At 37.7% G+C, this 17,272-nt stretch overlaps 1 non-coding gene across 1 annotated transcript; it reads right to left on the bottom strand.

Moving 5' to 3' along the window:
- Positions 1-11,632: 11,632 nt before the first annotated feature.
- LOC129401042 (small nucleolar RNA U13) lies at positions 11,633-11,731 on the bottom strand. Its single transcript, XR_008628068.1, has one exon. It is a non-coding gene; the product is annotated as a small nucleolar RNA U13 (small nucleolar RNA).
- Between the last annotated feature and the right edge of the window lie 5,541 nt (positions 11,732-17,272).

Genomic DNA, 17,272 nt, shown 5'->3' with positions numbered 1-17,272 from the left:
GTTGCATATTTGAAAAATCAGGCCCATGACACACCCCACATCCTCTCCATCTTCATCTGCAACAATGATTCATATAAGTGGAATTATTTTTCCTAAATGGATCATTGTTCATTTTCCTCTTTATTTAGTGTTATTTAATATTGTTAAGGCCTGAGACTTTTGACCTTTTTCTGTCCACTTTTCATTTTCAAAGATTTGGAATTGAGACTTCACAGAAAACAAAATAAAAAGGCTCTTCTATTATTTCCTGATTAAAGTATAATCTCAAAGTTAACTGCCATTGGATTTCAAACACAAATACAGAGAAAGATCTGAAAATCAGTTTTGTCTAAAAGGAAATGGAACCCATCTTTATAACAAATACAAACTGGATTTAATTAAAAGTTAAATTCTGTATTTCTCTATACTGCTTACTGCTTTCTCTCTTTCATATTAAAGCTCATCATCTATTCTGCCATTTGAACCTTTCTCAATTAGTCATTCTTTATTGTTCATCAATTACCCTTCCTTCCCTTCACTCTTGTGATATATTCTTCAGATGCTTTCCCTTTCCTTCTCTGTGAGTTTCTGTACCACAGAGTAATGAAATGGGTAAAAAAAATTATAAATAGAATCAGAAAAAAAATATACATAGAAATTTTGTATCTGACCCAGCTCCACATTTTACCTACATAATTTGCTATATATGAGTCACATTTCACCCACCTACTTTGTTTAAAGTGGGTCAATATACCATGTTGTTTGAACAAAGCACATTTCCATTGAAGGTGCACCTGCATAGATGTGTGCAGATATTCCCACATCCCATCGTTGATCCGTGTTCTGATTCATTTGGGTACTAAAATTGTCTTTTGCATTAAATATTTCTATGTAAGAATTTCCACTTTGTGGGTTTATCTGGCTTTGTTGCCCAATTTAACTGCAAAAGAACGAAAGGAGAGGTTAGTAAGTGCTATTGAATTTGTCAGCAGTGGAGAGGACAGTAGGATCTTGGTTTCATTAATACTGACATGTTGATGGATTAGCTTATATTATACATGGGTTATGTGCCAAATGATGTCTTTGATTCAGATTCCAAGGAAAACAGCAGGAATCTTGAGTGCTGAAAGTCCTGAAAGAGTTGTTATTTCTAACTCTTTGATAGAAATAAAGGGAGAATCATACCAAAAAACATCAAAGTGTCAAAATCAGCTTCACAAGGAGTTTACCAGCAATGAGACTTACTGTAAAGACTTGGAGCATGTTATGATTTGATGGAGTTCGACAAAATTTCTCCGGGTACAACTAGCTAACAGGCTTCCTTCTGTGTACTACGTTCTTGGATATCTATGGAGTCAGGTCTGGAGTCACAGAGGTCCAGGAATCTCCACGTGGATCAACACGAACAAGCCAACATTGCTCAACACCTCAAGAAGAGCATGGAAATGGTTGAGGAGAACATCAAGGCTAGGCCCAAAGAAGCAAGTTATGATATGAGCCTACTACCTGGATGCCATTGTTGGATGTTAATATCAATAAAAGAGTAGAAATACTCTGGATAAGAAAGGGATCTTTTATATTAAAAAATTGAGGACCAAGTCTAAAGGAACTGGTGAACATGAGAGAATCTACATCTTTTCCTTCTTCCTTCCTTCCTCCCTTCCTTCTTCCCTCCCTCCCTCCCTCCCTCCCTCCCTCCCTCCCTCCCTCCCTCCCTCTCTCTCTTTCTCCCTTTCTTTCTTCTTTCTTTCTTTCTTTCTTTCTTTCTTTCTTTCTTTCTTTCTTTCTTTCTTTCTTTCTTTCTTTCTTTCTTTCTTTCTTTCTTTCTTTCTTTCTTTCTTTCTTTCTTTCTTTCTTGTCTTCCTTCCTTCCTTCCTTCCTTCCTTCCTTCCTTCCTTCCTTCCTTCCTCCCTCCCTCCCTTCCTCTCTCTCTCTTTCTCTCTTTCTTTCTTTCTCTCTTTCTTTCTTTCTTTCTTTCTTTCTTTCTTTCTTTCTTTCTTTCTTTCTTTCTTTCTTTCTTTCTTTCTTTCTTTCTTTCTTTCTTTCTTTCTCTCTTTATTTCTTTCTTCCTTTCTTCCTTTCTTTCTTCATGTTTTCATCATAGGATAATGTGTAAGTTATGGTAAGGAGCCAGTGATACCCAGGGAGAAGAAAACAAGAAGGGTAGGAAAGCTTCTGGAATTGTAGAAGTCCCAGAGTGATCGACCTCCGTTGGTAGAATTGCCTTAAATTTAGGAGTAAAGTATTTGTTTTCCTAGCAGCTTTATCATTCCCTGAGCAAGTTTAATTGCAGAGAATGCAAACTTATAACTTTGGATATCTGGATGGGTGATGAGATCAAATCATACCAATATTTAAGATATAAAATGTCATTTGGTAAACAAATTTTATTTTCTCTTAGATTTCTACTTCATAAGAAGTGGCAGAAATTATTCTTTATTAATCTAAACAAATACATATTGATAATTTTATGTGAGAAATGACTCTTCTTAATTTTTAAATTATATTATCTGATTTATATCTCCTTTCTGTTTGTGTTTCTATTCCATTTACTTTTAGCTAGTTTGAATGAGAGCAAAATTAAGCTAGGTATCGGGTAAATAGATTAGTCCTATCTTTTAAAATACATTCTTACCAGGTGTAATTTTAACTTTCATCGGGGATATTGATATGAAGGTCAGATTTCCTGAGAGCTAACATTCAGCCTTTGAAGCAACACCCAAATGTGTAAGGAAGGTCTTTGTTCGCTAATGAGCTTTCTTTCATGTTAGTGGTTTTGTAAAGCCTTGCACAGTGAATGGACCGTCAATCAGCGCCCAGCTGCACGGAGGCCTTCAGATGGCCGTCTCCATGGCGACGTGCCAAAAATGGTGGCACAAATTAATCCATTTGTGTGGAATTCTCAGTAAGAGTTCACTTTCATCTTTCAGAGACTACTGTTCAGAAGTCTGATGGTAATGTAAAATACTGAGCAAAAGCAAAACAGTGATGGACTATCCACAGGAACTTCTCCCTGTAAACAGTAGGGATCTTTCTCCTTTTTATCTGCTAGAGATGACAGAGAACAGTTGGGGATTTGATATTGCCACCATAATGTTCTTTTAATAAAGAGTTATATTAATTTAATGTTCACATATAGGTCCTTTTTTTTAACCTTCTCTCACCAATAGCATCTACTTAACCTTGAAAATAAGAGAAATCATTTACGCAGTGCTATAAAATTAAAAAGTAATCTTTCATCTTGCTGGTTTTTTTTTTTGCTAATGGTATTCATAGAACACATAGCATGGAAATTATCTCCAACATCAAATTTGGAGTTATTAGCTTACTGTTATATGAATAAAAAAAAAGTATTTGTTTTTCAGAAATGCTAAAAAAATCACTCTATCTCCTTTGCCTTGTTAGAAACTTATTTTAATTCTTACTAGAGACTAGTCCGCTCTTCAATTTCATATCTTTTTAAAAAACAAGGTTTTATTTTTCCTGGTTTTAAAATAAATTTATAGGAAGCCAAATTTCAAATTGTATTGTCAAAATACTTGATGAACAATTGAAGTCTGGTAACTTTTCACAAATGAAATATATATGGCAGATACTGCTTTTTGACTTAAAATTTACATTCATTATTTGAAAAATACTCAGAGAAAGAAAAAGTGATCTATCTTCTGGTTCCTTATTACTCCTAGCTTGTTATCTGGTTGTCATTGTATTTATGCATATAGGAATAAAATGAATTATTTTCTCTCCTGTGGTCTTTTATAAGTCAAAAAGTCTTTGAGAGTCCAATGAATGTTTCAGACTTCTTTGAAAAATGCACATATGTGTGTGATACAAATTTGCTGGCATGCAAAGGAAACACATAGACAAACATTGAGAAAATATGGGTCGAATTAGTATTTAAAATTTATTCTTAACTATTCAATGGAGACTTTCCATTTCCGTCTCAATGTTTAGAGAACTTAAAAGCTGCCACCTCCATCCTTACAAGTCAAGGTTGAACAAATGAAAAGAAATGAATTTCTTTGGGAGACCTGGGTTTGCAGGCTCTCTTACCACCTGGAACACCAGAACAGAGTCAATCCGCATAGTCGCAGATGAGATTTGCTTTCCTGGAGCAGAAACAACTACTGTGAATACCCAGGCACTTAGCTGGTCCTTTTGTGAAGCGCTGAGATGTTAGCCTGAGACCAAAAAGCTTGGAACAAGGAGGCTGCAGTCTTTAGAGGTCCCTAAGCTTTCTTAGGTGTGTTTTAGACAATTATTCAAGTTATCACAGCAAAGATCTAAAAACTACCCCTTGAGAGTGTGACAGATAAAAGGAAAACTCTCTCTGAGTGCTCACCAGAGCAGATATTTAGTCCAGGGGAGAAAAGACTTTACAGGTGACGTCTCAGCCAGAAAGGACTTTCCTTAAATTTACTTTCCTCTCATCTTTTTGTCTTATAGAAATTAGAAAAAAAAAGTACACTATTGGGAAAACTGTAGAAGTTCACAAATCCAAATACAGGCAAATTAAAAACCTGAGTTTTTTCTCATCATATAGAGTATTCCCCTTCATAGACAAACACAGCCAACCATCACCCCTACGAGTCTACAGTAGAACAGGGAATTACAGCTGGAAACATTAGAAGACGCTTTCTGAGGAGGATTTGTTAAAGGAGAGTAATGCCAAGTGAGGAGAAAAAGGAGCTGGCTAATCAGTACACAGGTAACTGGCTTGGCTTTAGGCAGCCACCCCAGATTCGATCCTTTGCACCACTTGGTCCCTCTAGCACTAGCAGGAGGAACTCTTGAGCACAAAACCATGAGTATCTCCCAAGCGTCTCCAGATGTGTCTCACAAAACAAAAATATTAGACAAACAGGGGTAACAAAACAAGAAGAGCAAGCCTGTGTTCTCTCTGGAACATGTATCCAGCCGGCTTGCTGGTCTCTGCATACCTTTACTTGCTTTTCCCATTCTGGGAACGCCTGTGTTCTCACTTGAACTCATGCTTCTTTATCTTTCTTCACATCTTTCTAAGTAATTTTCAATAAAAACTCTCTTACTTAACACACACAAAAATGCAGTCCAGAAACCAAAACCCCCAAACCCAAAGAAATAATGATTATAGTTGATGCCTCTGATAGCTATAGAGTAAACATAAAGTAAAGGCTAAATTCTAAAGAGATTAATGTAAATCATGCTCAAGACTACTTTATCTTCCTTACTGATCTCAAATATATACTGTACAATTTTTAATAAGAAATTGTGAGGTGTAATAAAAGTTAAGAGAAATGTCAGAAGAAAATCAGTAAATATTGGACCCACATTCAAATTGAGCACAGATTTTGGAATTAGGAAAGAAGACAATTTAAAAACATTAGTTGATATATTAAGAGTCATGTATTTAATATAATTCAGTGCTTCCAAATTTATTGACTGCTACCTCAATAAATCTAATGATATCACATTTTTATCCACACACAGTGTACCCATGATTCATTTTCAAAATGAAGATGTTAAAGATGAAGGCAGCATAAGGAGGATGTAAACTGTCAGAGATTAAAGCAAATGCTAGAAACAAAAACACTATACTGCAATCTAGGGCTGGGTCTCAGTGGTGGAGCACCAGCTGCAAATATTTGATACCTTAAGAAAGATGCCACCCACATTATTAGGTATGATGAGTGTGACCACCATTTGTCCTCCAAAAGGATCAAAACCCACTGTAACAGAATAAGTGGATATTTTCAATGAGCAAATATTTTCAGTATGCAAGCGCAGTTGGGAAAAGAATATATGAGCTTAATAGAAGATAGCAGTAAAAATATTCCATAGAGAGCAGTAGAAAAACAAAGGGAAAAATGGCAACATCTAAGAAGAACAAAACTCTGGGACAATTGCAAAGAATATACAGTACATGTATAATTGGATACTAGAAGAAGAAAGAAAAGATCTGAAATAATAGTCGAAGTAGTAATGACAAGAGTTTTAAAATGATTGTATCATTTGTATTACTTGTCATCCCATTGCTCATCAATTTGCTCAAGCAGGGGCACAATAATGTCATCCCTGTCATGTGCTAGTGTAGCCAATGGCATCTGCTCGGTCCAGGAACATGAAGAGCATCAAACCATTTGTTCAGGGTCTTGACAAAGAAGTCTTACCATCTCATAGGTGGGCGGCCAGGTGTTCTTTTGACGTCTCATGGAATCCAGTTGGCAACAGCTCTAGTCCAGCGGTCATCTCCAAATCGCGTTATGTGTCTGCTCCATCTGATTTTCGAGGCCTTGGCAAATGAGGCAGCGTCCCTGATTCTCGATCATTGACAGAGGTCAGAACTCCGGATTCCTTCTTTCACTTGAGTGAAACGTGATATTCCATAAAATAATGGTAAAGTATTAAATCGCAAATCCAGGAAGATCAGAGAAATAAATCAAGATTTTGCCAAAAAGGAGAGAGGGGAGATGAGATTTTCCTAAGTACATTATACTAAGATTGAAAAAATAAAACTGGGGAGAAGTCAGAGGGAAAGGAAAATCACCATCTTATCGATATGGGATAGGAATAATATTTACTATAGAACTCTTGTCAAGAACCATACAAAGTGAGAGATGAATGAAGTGAAATGCTTAAGGTGTTGGAAAACAAAACTCACCAATAGAATTCTAAATCCTTAAAAATCATCTTTCAAAAATGAAGGTGATTTAAACAGTTTCCACGCAAACAAAAACAGAGATACTTTCAGTTGATTTTCTGACATTGGTTGTCTTATGTTGTGACATTATATGAATGAAAGAAGTTAATATATTAAACTTTATTAAAAATGTTTACTCTGTAAATGATACTTTTAAGGGAATGAGAAAACAAAGCCAGAGACTAGAAGAAAATAATTGCAAAAGTCATATCAGATAAAGGTTTGTATCCAAAATATACAAAGAACTCTTAAAACAGGACAAGAAGAAAACAAACAACCCAATTACAAGTGAGCTGCAATGGTCTGAAAAAAGAAACTCACCAAAGGAAATAGGCAAATGGGTATTATGAATCTGAAGAGATGCTAAAAACCACTTGTAAGTAGAGAATTGCTAAGGAAAGCCAATATTCACATATTTAATATGGCTAAAATCTAAAGTGTGACTTCAATTGCTGGCAATATGATGGAATAGTAACAATTATGCACTGCTGGTTGAAGTACAAAGGGATATAGACACCCAACTGAAGACTGCTTGGCAGTTTCATACAAAGATAAACAAAGACACCATAAGAGCCAGAAATCATGTTCCCTTTTGTTTATTCAACTAATATGAAAACTATGTCCTTAAAAAGATCTTCATGCATTGCTTATAATAGCTTATTTCATAGTGGAAAATATTGGAAATCAATACATACCTAAAGGGTAGGTGGAAAAATTTTGATGTACCCATAGATGAAAATATTATTTATCAAAAAAATAAACACATTATTAAGCTGTGCGTAGATGTGAATGAAACTTACCTAAATATTGCTAAGTTAAAGAAGCCAGTTGGAAAAGGCTACATATTGCAAGATACTAATTATATGACACTGTCTAAAAGGAAAAATTCTAGAGTCTTAGTCAATAGTCATAAAGCCATATAGGACAGAGAATGAAACCTGACCTTTGTAGATTTAAATAATTAGGCATCTAAGAATCTAGAGAAGGGATTAAAGGCAAAAGTGACTGCAGCAAGTACTTTGATCTAATTGATAAAGTTGTTTCTTAAGTGGAATTGGGGTTTAACTGTTCAGATACTGTTATGCAGATGTGTTGAAGTGAGCGAGTAATGGTTGGAAAATTATGTAAGTTAATTATGTAAATAATCACTTTGGCCAAGTCATCATTAGCCTTACCTGGAATCTGGCATTTTAGTCACACGAGTCTTCTGAGACACTCAAAACATCAATACATTTCTAGACTGCTAAACTTTAGGGTCTATAATCTTCATCAATGCACTTATATTAAAATATTACATACCTCACATTTAAAACAATATTCTGTATAGGGCATAGTTTTTCATATGTTTGCAAAATTATTTGTACATACAGTTTAAAAAATATGTAACCAGTTAAGATATTTGAAAAGGTCATTCCTTAAAAATTATGTTAATTGTGACTTCCTTAGAAACTAGTCCTTAGAAATTATTCCTTGTTATTCCGTATGCCTTAGAAATTATATTAATGATGACTTCTTGAAAGTAACAATGTGACTTCCGAGTGGCTTTTATTTACTTTAATTTTTATTTATTTGTTTTTGCTTTTTGTATCACACCCGGCAATGCACAGGGGTTACTCCTAGCTCATATACTCAGGAATTACTCCTGGCAGTGCTCAGGGGACCATTTGGGATGCTGGGAATCAAACCCGGGTGGGCCGCGTGCAAGGCAAACGCCCTACCCACTGTGCTCCAGCCCCCTGAGAGGTTTTTAAATGTAATGACACATATATGAATTTTATATAATTTTAGTACTTTACATAGACATTCTATTGAACATTAGTTCATTTTGTAGTTGTTACATTCTTGCTCTAGAGTCTTATGAGATTAACACTATTTTACAAATAAAGAAACCAAAACACATAACTCTCTTAAGATAGCACAGCTAAGAAATATCAGAGCCAAAATCTGAAACCTGGGAATCAGTTTCCAGAGCTTGACTATAAGTGATTATCCTCTACTGAATAGTTAAGGAACATTTTCCTCTTGGCTTTTGGATAATTCCTGTGATTCACGCCTCTTGTGAATATGTCCATTAACTACAAGTTTCTGCATCTTTATTAAATAGAAACCCGGAGCAGTCTGACAATATTGGCTATATACTATTTCATATGACCCTTAGATATAGACAAGATAAATACAATGTTTTTGATGGTAGTTCACTTTAGAAACATTCGATAATAATTTCTATACATTAAAAAAATACTTAAACAGTGACAGCCACTAGAATCTTGAATGATATACAAAGTCACTATAATCTGTGTATCAAACTTGTCACTTAAAAGTCAGTATCTTGCTAGGATGATTCCTGATTATGGCTTTTCCCCTTAACTGTTATTCTATACAAGTGTGATGTTTCAGATGATACAGTAAACAGGAATAATCAGTGCTATCTTTCTAAATCATCAGTCTTTGATGAAAAGTGCTATTTCCTTCTATAATACATGCTTAAGGTTTTGAATAAGTTCTGTTTTGATTCTGGTCATGTTGGACTTTTACCCTGGGCTCGTTGCTAGCATATGGTGGTTCTGTTATTTTTACAAAGTAATAATATTTGAATTTTGAGGCCATGCCTGACATCCTTCTTGGCCTGCTGTATTTATAACATTTTATGGTGCTAGGAGTTCCAAGGTCACACCTCAGGATATTTTAAGGATCTTGTGGGACCAAGAATTAAAGTCAGAGCCTTCTGCATTCTGCTCATTGAGTTATCTCATCAGCCCAGTTCTGAGCATTTCCTCCCCAACTTTTTTTTTTAATTATTGGTGATTTTATTTTTTATTTTTTTTTAAATAAAAATTTTATTTTATTAAATCACCTTGTGGAAGATTACAATGCTTTCAGGCTTAGGTCTCAAGTTATACAATGCTGAAACAACCATCCCTTCACCAGTGCCCATATACCACCAAAAAAAAAAAACCACACAGTACACCTCCCATCCCGCCCCCCCCCTACTTTGTAACTGATAAGTTTAATTTTACATTCTGTTTACTTTGGTTACATTCAATATTTCAACACAAACCTCACTATTGTTGTTAGGAGTACCCCACTAGATTCAGACCTACTATGAAGACAAATAAGGTCTCGCGGCCCCAGTAGCTGCCGCGCGGTTTTGAATTTCTGTACTTTAACACTAAGTCCAGGGAGATTTCTTCTAGATATTGGATCATTGCAGGCTTGAAAACCCCATCTGTGGTCGTCTTAATATGGCGGACACCGAGCCCTTCATCCCCGGAGAGAAAGAGGAGAGAGAGAGAAATACCTTTCCCCTCCTGGGCGGGCATGGGGCCGAGGCTTAGTTCTCAGGCTGGAGACATTCTGCGAGGAGTTGCCCATGCCGAAAGAGGTTTTGCTGGGTCTGGATTCAGTCTCATGCAGCTGCGGAGAGGCCGCACATGCGTGCGGCCCCCGGGATCACATCTCGGCGGTGGGAGGGGCCGGTGCCTCCCAACTTCCCAAGAGCACCCTCGAGTTCTTTTGCTGCAGTTTTTGTCGTAAATCCCATCTGTGGTCGTCTTAATATGGCGGACACCGCACCCTTCATCCCCGGAGAGAAAGAGGCGAGAGAGAGAAATACGTTTCCCCTCCTGGGTGGGCACGGACCTCCCCAACTTTTTTTTCCATAAAAATTGTGCTAAGTTAGACACCTTTATTTGGATTCCCCAGGCATGCCTTTATATTTCTCTATTTTATGGTAGAAGTGGGATTTTTGGGTTCTAGAACTTTGATTTGGATGGGTTTGGTTTTTGTGTTTGTGTGGGGTTTTATTTTTTTGTCATTTGATTTTCCTGTTCTATGGCTTCGTTGTTAATTATGTATTTTCACTGTGTATGCACGTGTGTTTGTGTGTGTGCTGATATTTGAAAACTGCATTACAAGATTCTTCACAATCCATCACCAACTACATATATTGCAAGTGAAAAAAAAATGTTAATGGGTACCAGAGTGATTGGATAGCAGGATGCTTGCCTTGCTTGAAGCTGACCCAGGTATGATTCCCAGCACTTCATGTGGTCCCCTGATTCCTTATTACTTTGGCCTGCATGGATTATTTAGTTGATCTTGTTTGATTCTTTCCTTTTTATTATTTAGTCTTTAATTTTAAGTTTTGGATGGTTGTGAAACTCAGCTTGGATTTTTGATGTGATAAGTGTTTGTGGCTTAGGACAGTCTTGTACACCAAAAAAATTCCTGTGAATCTTGATCCAGGAATACAGAAATCAAATTTTCATGGAACAGAGCCTAAGTAAGGTTTTAGGTTTAAATTACCAGTGTTGGCACAGTCTCCACCTTTGAGATTGGCCCACAACTCAACCTGAGATCTGTATTCTCAACTTATTTTTTTTAACCCTCTAAAGAAGCCTGTGTTTTCAGTTGAACACTTGTCTCTCTTTCCCCATATTTCTCGAAGTAAATTCCTCTAAATAAAGTTATTTTATTTCACTAATGAATAAATTACTCTTATCAAGGCTAGAAAAGCCGAGCTGAGTTGCAACAAATTCCAACTTATTCCAGGGGTCAAAGAAGAAGAAGGAAACATGAGCTATTGATGGACTGGTGTACAAGTTAGTCCCCGCACCCACCCCTCCCGAACTCTTGAACTGAATATGAAAAGTCAACTGCCAATGCATTAGGGTGTCACTTCAAAGATGGGGCTTTAAGGCCTAAACAGGGACAACAGACACAGCAAAAACAAGCACTATGGGAATGGCTTTGCAAGCATTGCGAGAAGGTTGGTGGTGACATTGGGGAAAAAGGCACATTGGTTTTAGGGGGAAATGAAAATAGCAACCATTTTAATGGAATAGGGCAACTGTTTTGAAAGAACAGGGCAATCTTTTTAATGGAATAGGGCAACCATTTTAATGTAATGAGTAAGAAAGAAAGACACCATGAATAAGGACATAACCGAACTGACCCTCTTGCATTTCTTTTTCATGTCAGATGGGTAATGTGCTAAGTATGTAACAAGATTTAAGGGAGGCACATATTACACACATGTGTGATGACCCACATGCTTATGAACCAGAAAAGGATCCTTTCTTGCAATTTTCACATGTATCTTTTATTTTAGACACAGTGATTTATGTGATTCATTAAGGCCTTAATAAAAAGGTGTCATGCATAATACATCCCAGAATCACACTGTCCAACAGTGTCCACTTCCCTCCACATCTGTCCCCCTTCTCACACCCCCATTCTTCACCTGCACTAGACTTCCTACAGAAGACCAATTCTCAGTTTGTGTTGCCTTTAGAAACTTGCTATTTCCCAACTCTTTCAATATCCCATACATGAGAGAGACAATTCTGTGTCCGTCTGTCCCCTGCATCTTTTTTTTTAAGTTTTAAAGAATTTATTTTTTATTAAGGTAACATTAATTTACAATTATACAAATGCTTATAAATTCTAGAGGTATAATAGTACCACACCACTCCCACCACTAAAATGCCAATATCTTTTCACCATAGTCAACTGGAATATTTTAGACATGCTCCAACCCCCATCACATAATCTCACTATGACATCAATTCTGTGCTTAGAGTTTATTTTTTGTTGGACATCGTTGCCTTCATTTATTCAATTACTCCCTCCCTCCCTCCCTCCCTCCATCCACCCCTCCCTCCCTTTCTCCTTATCTCCCTCCCTCCCTCCTTCCTTCTCTCCTTCCTTCCTTCCTTCCTTCCTTCCTTCCTTCCTTCCTTCCTTCCTTCCTTCCTTCCTTCCTTCCTTCCTTCCTTCCTTCCTTCCTTCCTTCCTTCCTTCCTTCCTTCCTTCCTTCTTTCCTTCCTTCCTTCCTTCCTTCCTTCCTTCCTTCCTTCCTTCCTTCCTTCCTTCCTTCCTTCCTTCCTTCCTTCCTCCCTTCCTTCCTTCCTCCTCTCTTCATTTCTCTTTATTATTTTAATATTTAAAAATTTAGGCACTGTGATTTATTTTTTTTTAATTTTTAGTTTATTACATTTTTATTAGTGAATCACTGTGAGGGTACAGTTACAGATTTACATATTTTCGTGCTTGTGTTTCAGTCATACAATGCTTGAGGACCCATCCCTCCACCAGTTCCCATTCTCCACCACCGATGACCCCAGAGTATTTCTCCCATCTCCCCCCACACTCCATCCCTCCCCACCACCCCACCTCTGTGGCAGGGCATTCCCTTTTGTTCTCTCTCTCCTTTGGGGTATTGTGGTTTGCAATAGAGGTATTGAGTGGCCATCGTGTTCAGTCTATAGTCTATTTTCAGCACCCATCTCCCATCCCAAGCGGGTCCTCCAACCACACTTTACTTGGTGTTCCCTTCTCTATCTGAGCTTAGGCACTGTGATTTATATTAAGAGTAAAGTAAGTGGGTTTCATGCCTAAGACATTCCAGTCACTACCCCACCCCACCATAGTGTTCACTTCCCTCAGCCGTCCTCCCAGTCCCCCAGGCATGCTAAAGAAACATGGTTTATAGGCACCTCTTCACAGATGCTGGACTCCAGGTAACCTATCTAGAGGTCAGGCTTCTGGAAAAGATGAAGAAAAGCTTTGCCCATAGACCCTCTTAGGACAGATCCAAGAATGGTCCTGGCAACAGTCATTGCCATAGTAAGGATGAGATCCTGTGACATATTTGTCAGAGAGACTTAAAGCATTTCTGAGGCATGACTTTTTTTGATAATTGTTTTTGAGGCTGACAGAAACTTTATGTTCTAAATTTCATGGGTGTGAGGTGATGATTATGATTATCGTATGGAAACTTGTGTGAGCCCAGTCACATTTTGGATTCTTTACAAGTGGGCCTCAGGAGTGTCAGGACTGAGCCTCTGAAGGCCTGAAAGAATTGCATTCATTCTAGCCAGAAGTTCCCCGGAGCTGCATTTACTGAAGAAATGCCAGCTTCCTTGAGACTCCCTCTGGCTGAGACAACAGAATGAAAGATGAATTTTGGATTTTAATTTTCTTGAACTGCACTCATGAGGTTAAAGCATTACATGCATGGGTTTTTTGTTTGTTTGTTTGTTTTTGAGTCACACACAGGAGTTACTCCTGGCTCTGCACTCGGGAATTATTCCTGTCAGTGCTTGGGGGACCATATGGGATGCTGGGAATTGAACCTGGGTTGGCTGCGTGCAAGGCAAACGCCCTACCCGCTGTGCTATCACTCCAGCCCCTATATGAGTTTTCCTTACTATCAAATTACTGCATATCTTGAAACTTGATTTTCCTGGTTTGTTTATTTGTTTTGAAGGAGGACACTTCCAGAGATCCCGGGGGAACAATAGTTGCAGCAAAATAACAGTGCTCCTGAACTCCAAGAGTGCATGCCAACCTGTTGAGTTTTTTTCCCAGCCCGTAATTTCTTTTTCGGTTGTCATTGCTTGTTGTTGTTATTTTTATTTTGGGGTCCCACCTTGCTGTGCTTGGGGCACATTCCTGCTCTACACAGGGATCACTCCTGGCAGGTCTCTGAGGACAAAATGGGGTGTCAAGGATTGAACCAGGGTTGACCACATGCAAGACAAATGCTCTATTTGCCATTATGCTATAGTGCCAGCTTCTGTAATTTTTGAGTATTTTTTTTTTAGTTTTTGTTTTTGACTTGGCATTTCTTAGAATTTAATCAAAAGGAGGTTTATATTCAAACTCTAAGAATATTTACGTTGCTCTCACCTGACTATATGGAAGAAGGTAACAAACTTATCCTGGTTTGCCTGGGATTGTTCTGATTCTAAGACTGATTTCTCTCATCTCAGAAGCACCTCAGTTACAGGTGATCAAACTCAAGTGTTTGGGGGCATAGCACACCTTGGAAAATGTGACTGGTTATACTTAGGGATGGGGCAGAAGGAGATGAGTCAGATATTAGCTTGAGTAAGCCGACTGGATTTAAAATACATTTAACTGACATTCCAGACCTCACTTCTGTGGCTTTGTAGGTGGGACCATGCAGGTATCCAGTGTCTGGACATCCATTATTTAATACTTTGCCCCCCACCCCGCTTTTTCTTTTCAGTTGTATCAAACAGGAAGTTAAATCTGATTTTTGTTCTTCATCTTGATCTGAAATGGGAGAATTCTCGCCCTCTTTTAATTATAACAATAAAATATTCCTTTAGAATAGCTTTTTTTCCCCCACATTCAGTACCAACTTATTCATTATATTTCTCCTCAATATCCCTTGGAGAGTTTTATGTGATTTTCATCACATTTTTAAGACAGTGAAAATAAACAACTTTAATCCTATCTAAGAGCAGAACCAAGATGCTTAAGTAAAATAACTTGTGAGCAGCACTTAGATTACACCCTGTAATCATGAGACCTACTGAAGTTAGGCCATTAGATGGCATTACACATAACATACTTTGCCCTTTAACCTGATCTCAACATTTACGCTGCTATATATATTCTGCACAGTGGGTAGGGCATTTGTCTTGCACATGGCCGACTGGGGTTCGATTCCTCCACCCCTCTCAGAGAGCCCGGCAAGCTACTGAGAGTATCTTGCCCACACGGCAGAGCCTGGCAAGCTACCCGTGGCATATTCGCTATGCCAAAAACAGTAACAACAAGTCTCACAATGGAGATGTTACTGGTGCCCACTCAAGCAAATCAATGAGCAATGGGATGACAGTGATGCAGTGATAAAGTGATATATATCCTGATGTATATATCCTGATATATATATCTATGTGTGATCAGATTTAAAATACTATATATTAAATCTTGAGGTTATCTTCAAAAAATTATGTGCATTCTTTAGATTTAATTGAAAGCTTTTAGGGAAGTTTTTGTTACAAAATTATTTTCTGTATCATTATTTATGATTGTCAACATAAAAGAACATCATTGGTTTTAATAAAGAGTCTTGCATTTATTGATTTCATGTATTCTTATGAGTGGATGAAGGACGCAGCCCAGGATTCAGACTTTCTGCTCATGAATAAGTGCGTTTTCCATGGCACCAGGCTTTCCGGAACCATCTGTAGGGGACAAAATTACTTTCTAGTAGATTATTTAGTCATTGGAGTAAATGTTATTGCTTCAAGCTGATCAATAAAAACATGTCATTATTAATAATAACACTTTATAACAAGTCTGTCTGCACTCGTATGTTTTAGGTGGTGATTTTTGTTGCTGTTATTTTGGGGGGAAATTATTTTTGAACTTTCTCAGATTTTCTAATTTCAGGGGATGCTGAGGAGAAATGCTCACTGTGTTACATCTTAAACCTTTCTGGCAACAAATGGACATGAGCATAACATCAGTCACTTTTATGTTTATAATTTTCAACATAAATTTATTTACAAATCTGTTATTTATTGAGTTTAGGTCATACAATGTTCCAACACCCATCCCCCACCAGTGTAATTTCCCAGCACCAGTGTCCCCAGTTTCCCTCCCACACCTCCAAGTCCCTCCCCACCTATCTGCCTCTTTGGCAGGCATCTCTCTTCTCTTTCTCTCTCTTTCTCTTCCTCTCTCATTTTAGGCATTATGGTTTTGCATTACAGACACTGAAAGGCTATCATGAATATCCTTTTACATACTCTCAACACTCAGTTTCTGTCCAGAGTGTTCATTTCCAACTAATGTTGTCATAATAGACCCTCTTCTATCTTAATTAATCGCCACGCCTACATCCTTCTGGTGCTTTCCAACCATTGACCAGCCCTCCTGACCCATTCTCCCTGGCCTTGGTATTAGATTCACACTGTTTTCTTTTATATCCCACAAATAAATGCAGGCATTGTATATCTGACCCTCTCCTTCTGACTCATTTCACTCAGCATGATTCTCTCCAGGTCCATTCATTTATGGAAAATTTTATGATCTCATTTTCCCTAATAGTTGTGTAGTATTCTACTGTGTAAATATACTATAACTTCTTTTTTTCTTTTTATTTTTTAAATTTTATTGAATTACCATGAGATAGTTACAAGCTTTCATGTTTGAGTTACAATATCACAATGATCAAACACCCATCCCTCCACCAGTGCACATTCCCCACCACCAATATCCCGGGTATATCCTCCCCCCTTTCCCACCCTCCCCTGCCTCTATGGCAGACAATGTTCCCCATACTCTCTCTCTCCTTTTGGGCATTATAGCTTACAACACAGACACTGAGAGGTCATCATGTTTTGGTCCATTATCTACTTTCAGCATACATCTCCCATCCCAACTGGTTCCTCCAGCCATCACTATCTTAGTGATCCCTTCTCTATTCCATCTGCCTTCTCCCCTCTGCTCATGAAGCAGTCTTTCAGCTATGGGGCAATCCCCCTGGTCCTTGTATCTATGGTCCTTGGGTGTCAGCCTCATGTGATGCTACCCTACACTCCACAAATGAGTGCAGTCCATCTATGTCTGTCCTTCTCTTTCTGACTCATTTCACTTAGCATGATACTCTCCATGTTTATCCATTTATAAGCAAATTTCATGATTTCATCTCTCCTAAAAGCTGCATAGTATTTCATTGTGTAGATGTACCAAGTTTCTTTAACCAGTCATCTGCTTTGGGGCATCAGGTTGTTTCCATATTTTGGCTATTGTCAACAGTGATGCAATGAATATATAGGTACAGATGTCATT

This window comes from Sorex araneus, chromosome 1 (genome assembly GCF_027595985.1).
Source record: "Sorex araneus isolate mSorAra2 chromosome 1, mSorAra2.pri, whole genome shotgun sequence".
Taxonomy (NCBI): Eukaryota; Metazoa; Chordata; class Mammalia; order Eulipotyphla; family Soricidae; genus Sorex; species Sorex araneus.
Note: the sequence above shows the minus strand (reverse complement) of the source record. Positions and strands in the feature narration are given on the sequence as shown.